General features: G+C 39.8%; 1 protein-coding gene across 3 annotated transcripts in view; it reads left to right on the top strand.

The window, feature by feature from the left end:
- Nucleotides 1-655: 655 nt before the first annotated feature.
- Nucleotides 656-12,170, top strand: part of RNF19A (ring finger protein 19A, RBR E3 ubiquitin protein ligase) — a 40,918-nt gene continuing 29,403 nt past the window's right edge. Inside the window, exons 1-3 of one of the 3 annotated variants that reach the window (XM_081949851.1) lie at nt 656-2,912; nt 3,520-3,618; nt 6,559-6,693. The gene's annotated coding sequence lies outside the window, so the exon portion shown is untranslated. The remainder of the gene's footprint in view (nt 2,913-3,519; nt 3,619-6,558; nt 6,694-12,170) is intronic. The other 2 variants (XM_081949850.1, XM_081949852.1) reach the window with 2 other exon arrangements.

The raw sequence follows: 12,170 nt of genomic DNA, 5'->3' as shown, positions 1-12,170 counted from the left end.
AAAAATTTAAAAATAGGGTTGGATAGTGTTGCAAGTAATTCAACTAACTTTTCTATATTTGTTTCTGCCCTCTGATGGTTGTCTGGATTAATGCAATCAGATGGAGGTGCCCTGAGTAAGAAATGTATTGCCTCACTGAAGTGCATCAATAATCAAGCCTACATTTCAGAGGACACACAGAGCCCATAGTCTCTGGTAATGTTGTGTTTTACAAAGAAGCTACATATGCAACATTTCTCAAAATCTACCAAAACAGCAGAAGGAGGGGTAAGGCACAATGGAGGAAAAGTTCCCTTTATTTTTAAATAGTTTGAAACAAGCTAGTATAGTAAGAACGAAAATACAGCCTTTGAGTTTTATATATTAATTCTAAGCTGGCTACACAAGATAGTTAGCCATCTTTAGAATCTCCTAAACTGCCTTTGCTGTTCTAGTGAAAGAAATATCTAATTACCTATATCATTTTATTCCATAAAAACAGCACCGACAACTAAATTTTGGGGGATTATCCAGATGACTCATTCACAATTACCGTAACTTTGAGCTTAATCACCATTTTAATTGAACTAGAGCCAAAATAGAAATTGCTTTGCCAAAGAAGAGGAAATTGGTTACCAAAAAAAGACACATATGTCCACATAGTTTGCAAATGTTTATTGTGTATAGATGCAAACTGAGAAATAAATATAACTTACATTTAATACATCTCACCGTTGTGGAGGGAGACAGTGACTGGATGATCTTGGTGCTTCCTTAGTCTTCTGCCTATGCTTTTAAATAGACTTCAGACAGGCCTCAAAATAGAAAATGCTGTCAAATAAAGAACAGTTCTCTAAAGACTCCTCTCAAGCAGAGGTGTGCCTTTAGGAAAGTAGAACATATGGCTGCCTCTGGAATGGTTGAAGGGCCAAGGCAATGAAAAATGAACAAAGGAATCTTGTAACTCCATCCTTTTCAGTAGGAATAAAAACAGAAAATTTGGCAGATAATTCTGCAAATCCTATTTGTTATGCAACAGATAGTTGAGGCAATATTAGAGTTGCTGGATATCAGATAAGAAACTGCTGATGTGCTACTTATGTTATTTTAATTAATTTATATGAAGAAATTTGATGCTACCCTCCCAATACAGAATTTGATAGGTTGGTTTACAAATTGGTCTACAAAGTCAGCACAAATCCTACTGAGACTTTATTTCCAGATAAAGAATCAGATGTTCACCCTATAAGGTCCTTTGTATAGTTGATTATTCATAAATCAGAGGATCCAAATGTGTTTTCAAATCTTCAGTTCCCAGTATTGGGAATTTAGACTTGAATAGTATTCATACTTTTGTTTTGAAAATTTCTATAACATGTCCCAAAATGGATGAATTACTAGTGTAACAGTATAGCTGATAATTAAATAAAATACAGCTATTTCAAGTGTTGAAGAGGTGGTTTATGGATTATAAGTAGATCATTTTTTTCTTGTTCTTGGGCGAGAACAATGATAAATAAAATCATTCAAGCTACAAGTGTTAACAAGTGATGAATAAAATAATCCATTCAAGCTGACTTGAAAGATAAGAAAGAAAAGATAATTATTTCAACTTTTAAGTTTTTACTAAGAGGCAAGATAGTCCTTGGTATTCAGGATATCCAATCACTATGTTAACTTGCAATTGTAAAGACACTGCAGGATTTGTTTATTTGTGAATACAATTATACAGGATCATACTATAAATATATTAACGTAATACAGATCAAGGCCAAAGTTGTGAGGGTATAAAGTGTGTGTGTGTGTGTGTGTGTGTGTAAATTAAAAAGATGAACAAATTCCAATGTAGGATAAGCAGACAGATATATTAGACTTCATCTCTACTTGCATTTCACCAGAAACTGGCCTGTCAAACTATTTTTCTGTCATTTCCCCATCATCTTGCCTTCCTCTGGTCCCAACCCATGAATTAAAGCAGTATCAGTTGAATTCTGGGACTTGAAGTCCGTCTATCTTAAAGTTGCTAGGGTTGAGAAACCCTGGATTAAAAGTAATATTTCCCACAGATGCCATCTATAAGGGCTGCCCTATGCTGCCTAACATCTTTTAGGTTTTGTCATTCCTTGGAAGAGCATCAGGCTACTACCAGCCCTTCCTGGGATCCAAGGAAATCAAAAAGGAAGCGCAAAGGGCCCAGCAAATTTCACGCTGCCAGGCGGTTCTTCCACCCTGGAGCAAATGTTACCACAACTTACTAGAGGGAAACGATCCCAAGGCCTCCGCTTCAGGGCCACCTGTTCCTTTGCGGCCCCTCTTCCTTTCCTGGGCCAAAGATTAAACGCACAAAACCTCTTTAGGCGTATTTATGGGAGCGGAGACAAGACCAGCCTCGGCCACTGGAAGGCATTTTCTTCCCTGGTCTTCGCAAGGGCGGCTTTGCTCTTGTCCAGCGGGACCCTCAGCCGATCGGGCAGCCAGAAGGCAAATGCAACCCGGCCGTCTTCTGCGAGGGAGTCTCTCTCCCCGAGTCCCCTTCCTCCGGGGGAGCAAAGCGGGCTGCCTGGATCCCGAAGTCCTCCCGAGAAGCCAAACTTTAAGAGAAAATGCCGCCCGCGCTGCCTCCCCTGCGCACCAGGCCTCCTCCTCCTCTTTCCTCCTCGCCGCCGGACAGACACCGGGTTCAACCCCCAGGCGGCCCCGCCTCGTCTGTGAGCTCAGCGGGGGAGCGAGGCGGAAATCTCCCTCTCTGCGGGCCAAGCCCAGCCCTTCCTTGCCTGGGGCCTGGCAGCCTCTCCTTTCCCCTCCTCTTCCTCCCCCTTCCCCGCCGCTCTAGTGGCTCGCTTTCTTCTCCCCCTCAGAGGCGCTTCCTGCGCGGCGCGGGTCGGCCGAGGAGGGCCCAGCCGCTTTGGGGTTTGCCTCCGCCGGAGTTCAAGGTACCGGGAAGGGCGGCGGGAGGGACTGTGGCGACGGCTTGGGGGGGGGAAGGGAAAGGGGGGGGACTCCAGCCGCCCGTGTCCGGGGCTGGCGGTGAAGGGAGGGGAGGGCGAGGAGTCCCGCGGAAGCCGCCTGGCAGGCAGCGAAGGCGGGAGGCTTGCTCGAGCCAACGGGCGGCGGCGGCTGGAAAGAAGGGACGTTTCGCTTTCGGGACTCCCGCTCGGCTCGGCTCCCGGGCGCGGAGAGGGCATAGGCGGTGGTGGTGGCGGCGGCGGCTCCTCACATTGCTGGGGAGTGAAGTCATCGTGGCCATTGTCTCCCCTGAGCTGCCCGCTGGGCGGCCAGAGGGGGGACCAGCCGCGAACCGTGGGGCCCGCCTTGTTCGCCGGGCAGATTCCGCCCCCCGCCCGACCGTCCCGACGTGGTTGGTTCCTCAGGCTGTGCCCCGACCCTCCCCCCAGAGCATGCGAGGGGTCTCTTCGGGGAAAGCCAGTAGTCCCCGCGTATCGCAGGAGCACCCCGATAAGTTTTCCGGGAAAAGAACTTCTCAGCAATCGACGCCCTCTTTCCCGGCCGAGTCTCTGAGGCACCTCTCGCTTGCAGGAGGAGGAGGAGGAGGAGGAGGGCGGCGTAAAGCAGCGCCACCTTAAACCGAAGCCTCTGAATAACTGGGAAAGAAAGCCGCGCTTCCTACAAAACAGAAAGGTAACCCAGGCCAAAGAAGGAAGTCCATTCCCAAGTGACAGGGGGAATGTTTTCCACATTCAGCCTCAATTGTTAATTGGGGGGAGCGGCGAGATACAATGATCATTTATGTTTAGAAAGGCCGCTTCTCTTCCTTCCCCTAAAAATATACAATTACTTGAAAGGAATTCAGAATTGGGGAAAAAAAAAACAACCGATGTATAACCGTCGTTGTAGTTCCTTTGGAAAACTAACCTGTCAGGGTCATGCTTAAGTAACAATATTTTCCTGGAATTGTACAGTCACGCTCTAATTGATAGTAAAGGAATACCAAATATTTAATTGGAAATATTTGGTATTCAAAAGACAGATTAGACCAACTCTTGAAATAGTTGACATTTTACCATGCTATTTGAATATTTTTTAAGAGGTTTGGGTGGTAACAGTGGTTTCAAATTGCCTTACAAGAGACAGGCTAGCAGTCTAGCATAAGTTGAAAAGGCAAAAGAGAGATATAAGTGGAAGCAATGTGGGAATTTTAATGCTACTATTTACACCTAATGTAAATGCTTTTTTAAAGCTTAGGTCAAATAAAAAAAGCTATTTCTGAAGTACACAGGATGTCAGCATAAAATAAGGTGGAATTTCCCTTTCCTTTTCATTAGTCAACAGCTGTTGACTGTTCTTAATGGAATTAGTGGTAGCTTCTGTGTTAGAAACCTAAGTTTAAGGAAGTACCTTCAATGATCTAGTTAGAATACTGCTGCTGTAGAAGCAAGAGTAAGTGAGAATATCCACATAATAGTATTGTATAGTATAATAACCTATTGTTGGCAGATCAGCATTACCACCTTAAAATGTAAGTTTTGGTCTATTACGTCAATTCCTCAACCCAGGTCATGCTGATAGTCACTGAGAAGACAGTAAAAAAGTGAGTAAAAAAGTCAAAGGTGGTTGTTCAGGACTAGCAGCATAGGAGTGATGGTTAATCTTAAATAGTTTTGTTTCTGTCGTTCTTTTTAAAACTGACATAAAGCATTGTTGAAAAAAAGAAATAGAAAGCCTGGCTCAAACCGATTTACTAATATGAATAGTTGATTGGGAAACTTGTGGTTGGTTTGGAGACAATCTTGCAATAATGATTGTTGCAAGATTGCTATACTAGAACTGAAGCCAAGTGCACCTCATTTCTTTATTCCAGTTCCCTGTAGAATTCATATGCTTATATAGTTTAAGAATACCCAGGAGTAAACATTCTATCATGCATAATTTCTGTCTCAAACTACAAACTAGTTATTTACACTTGTCCTAATATGACAATACAGTAATTAAATCAGATTTAGCATATTCATAGTATCAATTCTACATCTCAGAATCTGTGTTATTAGTGGCATGCATAGTTAGATGGATTTTTTAAAAACTATGTAAAAGAGGGGATACGTTGTTGACACAAATACCCTTGAAACTTATAAGAACAAAATGTTAACATTCTTGGGAAATTGGCTTTTTGTTCTTATGACAGTGATATTGATAGTGAGATTTAAGAAATAAAAGGTGGAGAAACACTGCCTTAAATACTTGGGATTTGTACCTAAGTCATTGTGGTCAGAATTCCGTACATAGCCTGGAAGGAAATGTAAGCAAGAAATTCTTAAGGTGGATGTTTCTGTGCTTTGTCTTTGAAACTACATTATCAAGAACTACAATACAAAACACTTCTGAAAAGAAATTAAAATATTGAAACTGTGATTGTTTAAGTTACATGTGCACTTACCTGAGCACATGTTATCTCTTTTTGGGGACATATCCATTTTATTTTAAATATGTATTATCTTCTACTTGCACAATAAATCTGCTTGCACATTTATTAATTTAAAGACTTTTCCTTTAAATTAGTGGTTATGGCTAACTGTGCAACATGACTGCCACTCCTTTAATGCTTATCTAAAAGACATGACAAAGTTAAATGAATGGGAAAGAAGGAGGGGGAAAAAAATGAAGCTCAGACACCAGTGTTTTTTCTGTCCACATATGGAAATAGTAGGTAGCTTGTTAGAATTACTGTCCATAGATAATAGCTTGTGGAGAACCAAAGCTGGCTGTTTGCAATATGGAGATGATGGATAGTCTTTCTCTTTTCCTTCATTTTGCAGCCTAATCAGGTGATTGGCAAATGTGAGAGGAAGTGCAGAAAGATACAGCACGTTTTCTTATCTTTTTCTGATGTGACACGTGATTGTACTGTTCACATCTGTGTATGACCTTCTTTCTCTGAATTGTTTAGCTTTCCATGGTTGTTTACAGGTATTTGCTTGGCTGGAGGAATATGGCCAACTTTGCAGAAAGTTAAAGATTATTTTTAGGCCTCATTTTCAAACTTCCATTCTTCAAAATATTGTGAGCACAATTGGTATTTTTATTAAATACCAAGAAAAAAAAAGAAAAGTTTTACTTAGTGTTTATTTGAATACCAGTCATTACTTTTCCATATTTCCAGTGTGCACTTGTCACCTTGTTTTTACTATATTGTCTGATAGAGAATTATTCAAAACTTGAATGCGTGAATGCCATTCAGTAAGCTTGAACTGGACTAATAAAGATCTTCAGTATTGCTTGGATTTTTTTCCTCATCTGAGTAGATATTTTCATTTTTTGTGCAACTTGTAGTCTGGGATTGGAAAATTAATAAGGTATATAATTAAAAAACCAAAATCTTGACAGATCCAGTAACTTGACAGTTTTTAATGTCTTAAAGCAGGGGTGTCCAACACATTATCAGGGCAGCGTCACGTGACGTATTGTGACTTTCCCCCCCTTTGCTAAACTGAGTGTGGGCGTGGCCAGCACGTGATGCATCCGGCCTGTAGGCTATGAGTTTGACAGCCCTGTCTTAAAGCAATCCAAACACTTTTGCATAATAATAGAGGGGAACTTCGTTTTATTTCTTTGTCTTCATTTCAGATTCAAGATTTGTTTTCATGTTAACTGGATAAGATATAGCCAACTAATTTATTACATGGATGCACTACAAATTTGAGCATGATCTTTGAGATTCTATTGCTGGCTGGCACATGGAGGATTATTTCATTCATTAAGGTAATGCCTTGATTTAATCATATTAATTACTCTTCATTTTCATGAATTTAGGAATCTGATACTTTCTGTTTTGAAATAAAGGATATATGTCAGGAGTGTCAAACTGGTGGCCCATGGACCGGATCTGTCATGCGTAGGCCATGCCCATCCCAGTTCCACGAAGGGAAAAAATATTGTGATACATCACGTGATGGCAACATGACACAGCGAGTTTGACACCCCTGATATGTTGAATAAACAAATTATATTTAACATGTAATTTTTCTAAAATGTGACACATTCTTGTTTAAAATCTCTGTGAAAGTTTTTTCTTCTGTTATTTTTAATTTTTCAAGGTCTTTTATAATTTACTAATTTATTATTATAGAATGGTATATAGGTTCTCCTGCTTGAGCAGGGGGTTGGACTAGAAGCCAAGTTCCCTTCCAGCTCTATTCCGATTGACTTATACATCTCTTGCAAATCCTATGCGGGCAGTTCTTGATTTGGGACTAGTTGTTTAACAATTGTTCAAAATTACAATGGCCACTGAAACAGATTGTGTAAAATGTTGTTCCACCAGCCTGCTATGACATGACATTTTGGGCACTTGGCAACTGGTTCATATCTGCAACCAATTCCCCAAAAATCCCACTTGCAATCATTTGATCACCATTTGCAATCTTCTCTGTTGGCTTTCCCAGAAAGTCAGTGGAGGGAACCTGAAATCTTTCTACAAGCTACAAAATGAGTTGAAATCTTGCATGAAGGGGAAATTCTTTGGTGGGCTGCAGGATCAAAGTTGAAGTTCTGAAGATTTCAGCTCGTTCCTGCAGCCCCAAGAAGGATTTACCCTCTGTGCAGAGTTGCAGGAACATTTCATGATGAAACCCTGTGACAGGCAGCAGTTTCCTGCCATCTTCTTCCCTGTCCAGGAGTCCTGGGATTGTGGTGGTTGAGCAAAGCAATGATGCTTAATGACTGTTTTGCTCAATGACTTAGATGCTGATCCCAATTATGTTGTTAAACAAGAACTACCTGTAATGCTATAACCAGGCTTGTTAAGATGTTGGTAGGACTGAAAACAGAAAACAGTAGATTGTCTTAACAGGTCTACTTCTTGGCTATAAATATGCTAAAACTGTTTCGCTTTGTGCTATAGATAGAATGCATGAAATGACCAAGCATGATTCTTGTGGGATATAAAGGAAAGTTTGAGTACAGGACTTCAGAATTAGAAGGGTGCTTGCTCAAAGCACCAGAGTTGCTTCTTAATCATTTAGCCTGTGAGTTGGAAATCTCCATTATGGTTCTACACAGAGTTTATGAGAACAATAAGTGGTTGGTAAAATTTTGTTAACAATTTTATTCTCTAAATTGTGTTAGATTTATTTCAAGTAGGTGGCTGTCCAGTCTTTTCTTAAAAACCTCCAGTAATGAAACACCTATAACCGTGATGGCGAACCTATGGCACATATGCCCAAAGTAGCATACAAGCTATGTTGTCTGGCATGCACGGTGTCACCTATTCCTCTTCTGCATTTCTGGCACGCATGCGCACTTGACGATCAGCTGGCATTTGTGTGTGCAGCAGTGCCAGAAACTGGAAGAGCTGGTCTTCTGTTTTCCAGTGTAAACATGCGCACCGGCCAGTTGATTGTCACATGTGTATGCATGCCAGTAACCCGAGCGTGGCCGAAACTGGAAGTTCATTTTACAGCACACGCATGTCCCCTCTTCCAAGTTGCGGTTCAGACATGCAATTCCCAAAAAGGTTTGCCATCACTTACCTATAACTTCTGAAAGCAAGCTGTTCCATTGGTTATTTGTTCTCACAGTTAGGAAGTTTCTTCTTAATTCCAGGTTGCTTCCCTCCTTGATTAGTTTCTGTTCATTGTTTCTTGTCTTGTCTTCTGACGCTTTAGAAAATAAGTTGACCCTTTCTTCTTCGTGGCAGCCCCTCAGATACTGGCATACTGCTATCATGTTACCACTAGTCCTTCTTTTCTATAGACTGGCAATATCGAATTCCTACTACCATTCTTCATATTTTTTGTCTTCAGGTCTTTAATAATCTTAGTTACTCTTTGCATTTTTTCCAAAGTCTCAACATCTTTTTTTGTAATGTGACCAAAACTGGATGCAAGTTTCCAGGTGTGCTCTTACTAAGGATTTATAAAGTGGTACTAATACTTCACGTGATTTTGATTCTGTGCCTTTATTTATACAATCAAGCATTGTGCTAGTTTTTTTTTGTTGCTGTTGCACACTGCTGGCTCATGTTTATGTGATCGTCCACCAGGACTCCCTCTCACAGTTACTGATTTTGAGCCAAGGTTCACCTAATCTATACTTGTACCTTTGGTTTTTCCTGCCTAGGTGTAAACATTGCTTTTCTCCACATTAAATTTCATTTTGTTGGGCAGAACCCATTGTTTAAGTCTGTCCAGATCTTTTTGGATCCTGAGCCTGTCTTCTGGGGTGTTGGCCATTCCTGCCAGCTTAGTTATCATCTGCAAGTTTGATGAGTTTCCCTTCTAAATCTCTCATCTAAATCATTTATGAAGATGCTGAAGAGTATTGGGCCTAAGATAGAATCTTGTGGTACAGCTCCCCCCCTTCTTCTTCCCTCCATGTTGATGTTGTACCATTAAAAACGACTCATTGAGTACGATAACAGCATCAGCATACTCAGTAATTTAGAAAGAAGGTAAAGCATATATTCTTATTTTTTTATATAAAATTAAGCCAGGGTTCAAATCCATCATAAAAGTAATAATATTCAACATTAAATAGTTTGGATTTTGTTAGAAATATTTTATTATTGCATATTTTATCAGTTGAATTCAGGCAGTCAACATTTTCTTTATATGTTGCTTTCCCGCAATTGTGCCCAAAGCAGGACAATCTATTACAATATTTAAATATTTGTATTGCAACAGCAGCTTAGCAAAAGTTAAGGCTGGGAGACCTACAAGTTGATCATAACACTACATTTTGATATAAATTTATAGTTTTACAACTAGAAATACTAATGACTGGGGTTGAATAGCCTTATAGTACCATCACTTTTGGAATAGTGGAGGGTAGGATAGTTTTAAATAAGAAATACTGACATTTTAATCTTTGCATTAGGAAACCATACAAATATAATAGATTAGGTTTTATTATTTTTAAAAAGGGATAAAAAAATGCAGAGAGTATCTTCTCAAAAATGGAATCTCTTAATAATGCTGGATAGGGATCCCAAAATTATTAAGAATTAAGCTTCTTAAGCATATTTCTTTAACTTTGTTATTGAAGGCTATAAGATAAAGACATTGTTGTAAAATAAGTTAAACGCTTAATCATTGATTTATTGTGGAAATTTGTAAACTGCCTACTCAACAAACAAATTAACCCATAGTTCTGATTTTTTTAAAATTTTGTTTTATAAATTTATAAGCCTGCCCATCTCTATAACTCTGGGCAGCACAATAATGAAAATAAATATGTGGCATAGTTAAAAAACACAAATGCCAGAAAGAGGGGAAAAACATTAAAACTAATCCAAGGCCTGCCATCCACTTTAACCCAAGGCCTTTGGAGAGAACCAGGTTTTCAGAGCTCTTTTGAACTTGGCCAAATAGGGGCCGGATGTATCTTGGAGGGAATGATGTTCTGAAGGACAGGTCCTTTAACAGAGAAGGCATCCTTCCTAGGCCCCTTAGGTGTTTCTGCTTAATGACTGGCACCTGAAGCATATTCATTCTGTCCATATAGAAAATGTAATAAAACAATTCCATATAAAATATTGTACTATCCAAATATCTTCCCCTACTGCTAGCAACTGAGAACCTTACATTCTAAAGCCCTAAAAAAGAACTGTTCTTGTCACATCTAAATGAAGTTAGCAGATACCTTGGCTTTAATGGGCAGACTGTGTGAGCATGAGCAGTAGAGATAATGAGAAAGCTGTCCTTTAGGTTCTTGTTTCCTTCATGTTTTGGGTAAGTACCCACAATCCCTTTTCTGGCTTAGACCATGTCAAGTTCACAGATTCCACTGATATGACATCTTTCAAAAAGGTAACAAAAACCCTAGTAATGTAAACCTGTATAGGTACCCTTTCCCCCGAAAATAAGACCTTCCCGGATAATAAGCCCATTCGAGTTTTTGAGTGTATGCACTAAAATAATCCCTCCCTGAAAATAGTAGCAGCCATGAGGTGTCCACGCTCACCGCCTCCTGCACCTCAAAAATAATAAGACCTCCCCCCAAATAAGCCCAAGCTCTTATTTCAGGGGTCAAAAGAAAATAAGGCCCTGTCTTATTTTCGTGGAAACACGGTAGCCAGCAACACCTTGAATAGGCTTTTTGGCGCAGTGGTTAGAATGCAGTATTGCAGCCTAAAACTACTTAGGGCTGTAAATCACTATGAAGCTGTATATAAATCTTAAAAGCTAGTGCTACTATGCTCCCTCCAAAGCAAGGATTATTCTACTGAATTGATTAATGCAAGCCAGTAGGTGAGTAGCTGCATTTTGTGCCATTTGCAATTTTTGGGTTATCTTCAAGGGCAGTCCCATATTGAATGAATTGCATTTATCTAGCTGACCCAATGGCATGAGTCACTGTCTGTTTCATGACAAGGAACTGAGTCACTGTCTCTGTCATCTTCTGCTCCAGGACAGATTTGAAATGGCTGAGCAACTGAAGCTGGTTTCCCTAGTTTCAGAACAATCCAAATGGAGCCATGATAGATAGTATCACATGCTGTTGAGAGATTTAGCAAATCTGCATGAGTTAGGGGTTCCCATCCAAGTTCTGCCCCTTAATCCATAAATATAACCAGTGTCTTTTCTATCTCATGTCTCAATCTATACCCTGAATAAAAAGGATGTAGATGGCCATCCAGGGCCTCTTCAGTTATTTAGGTTTATATCTAAAGTAGGTTCTCATCTACTATAGTCTGCTATTAACACCAGGTGTGATTACTACATAAAGGAAAGAGCAAGCTACAAATTCTGCATATACATCATAACAAAAGCTATTGAACTTGAGGCTGCCAGAGAAGTAAAAAAACTTCTGAAGTGTAATAATACTAACAAAGAAATAGGCATCTCAGAGGTTAAAAGAATACTTCAATGACAAAGATCAGGCTTCTCTGCTCCCATCTACTTTATTCTAGTTTTCAGATTATTCGTTTGTACTTCTAGTGAATCCCATTTTAAGCAACATTTCAAAATTGAAAGACAAAACAATCATTAGAAATTCTGTTCACAATTAACAGCGCTATATTATTTGTAAGGTATTTAAAAATGGCTGACCAGCCAGTTTCTACTCCTGGCAGCATAACAGCAGAAAAACAGGAAATGGCTCAGACTATAAACCTAAAACACATGGATTGGAAAGCATGTGATTCAGACATAAAAGGAAATTACTTTTATAAGGAAAGTGTTCATTATTAAAAAGAATATGGACAACTGATCTATGAGTTATTTACAGTCAAATGATGC

The sequence above is a fragment of the Natrix helvetica genome, assembly GCF_964273705.1.
Source record: "Natrix helvetica genome assembly, chromosome: 4".
Lineage (NCBI taxonomy): Eukaryota > Metazoa > Chordata > Lepidosauria > Squamata > Natricidae > Natrix > Natrix helvetica.
This window is presented reverse-complemented; position numbering and strand designations above follow the sequence as displayed.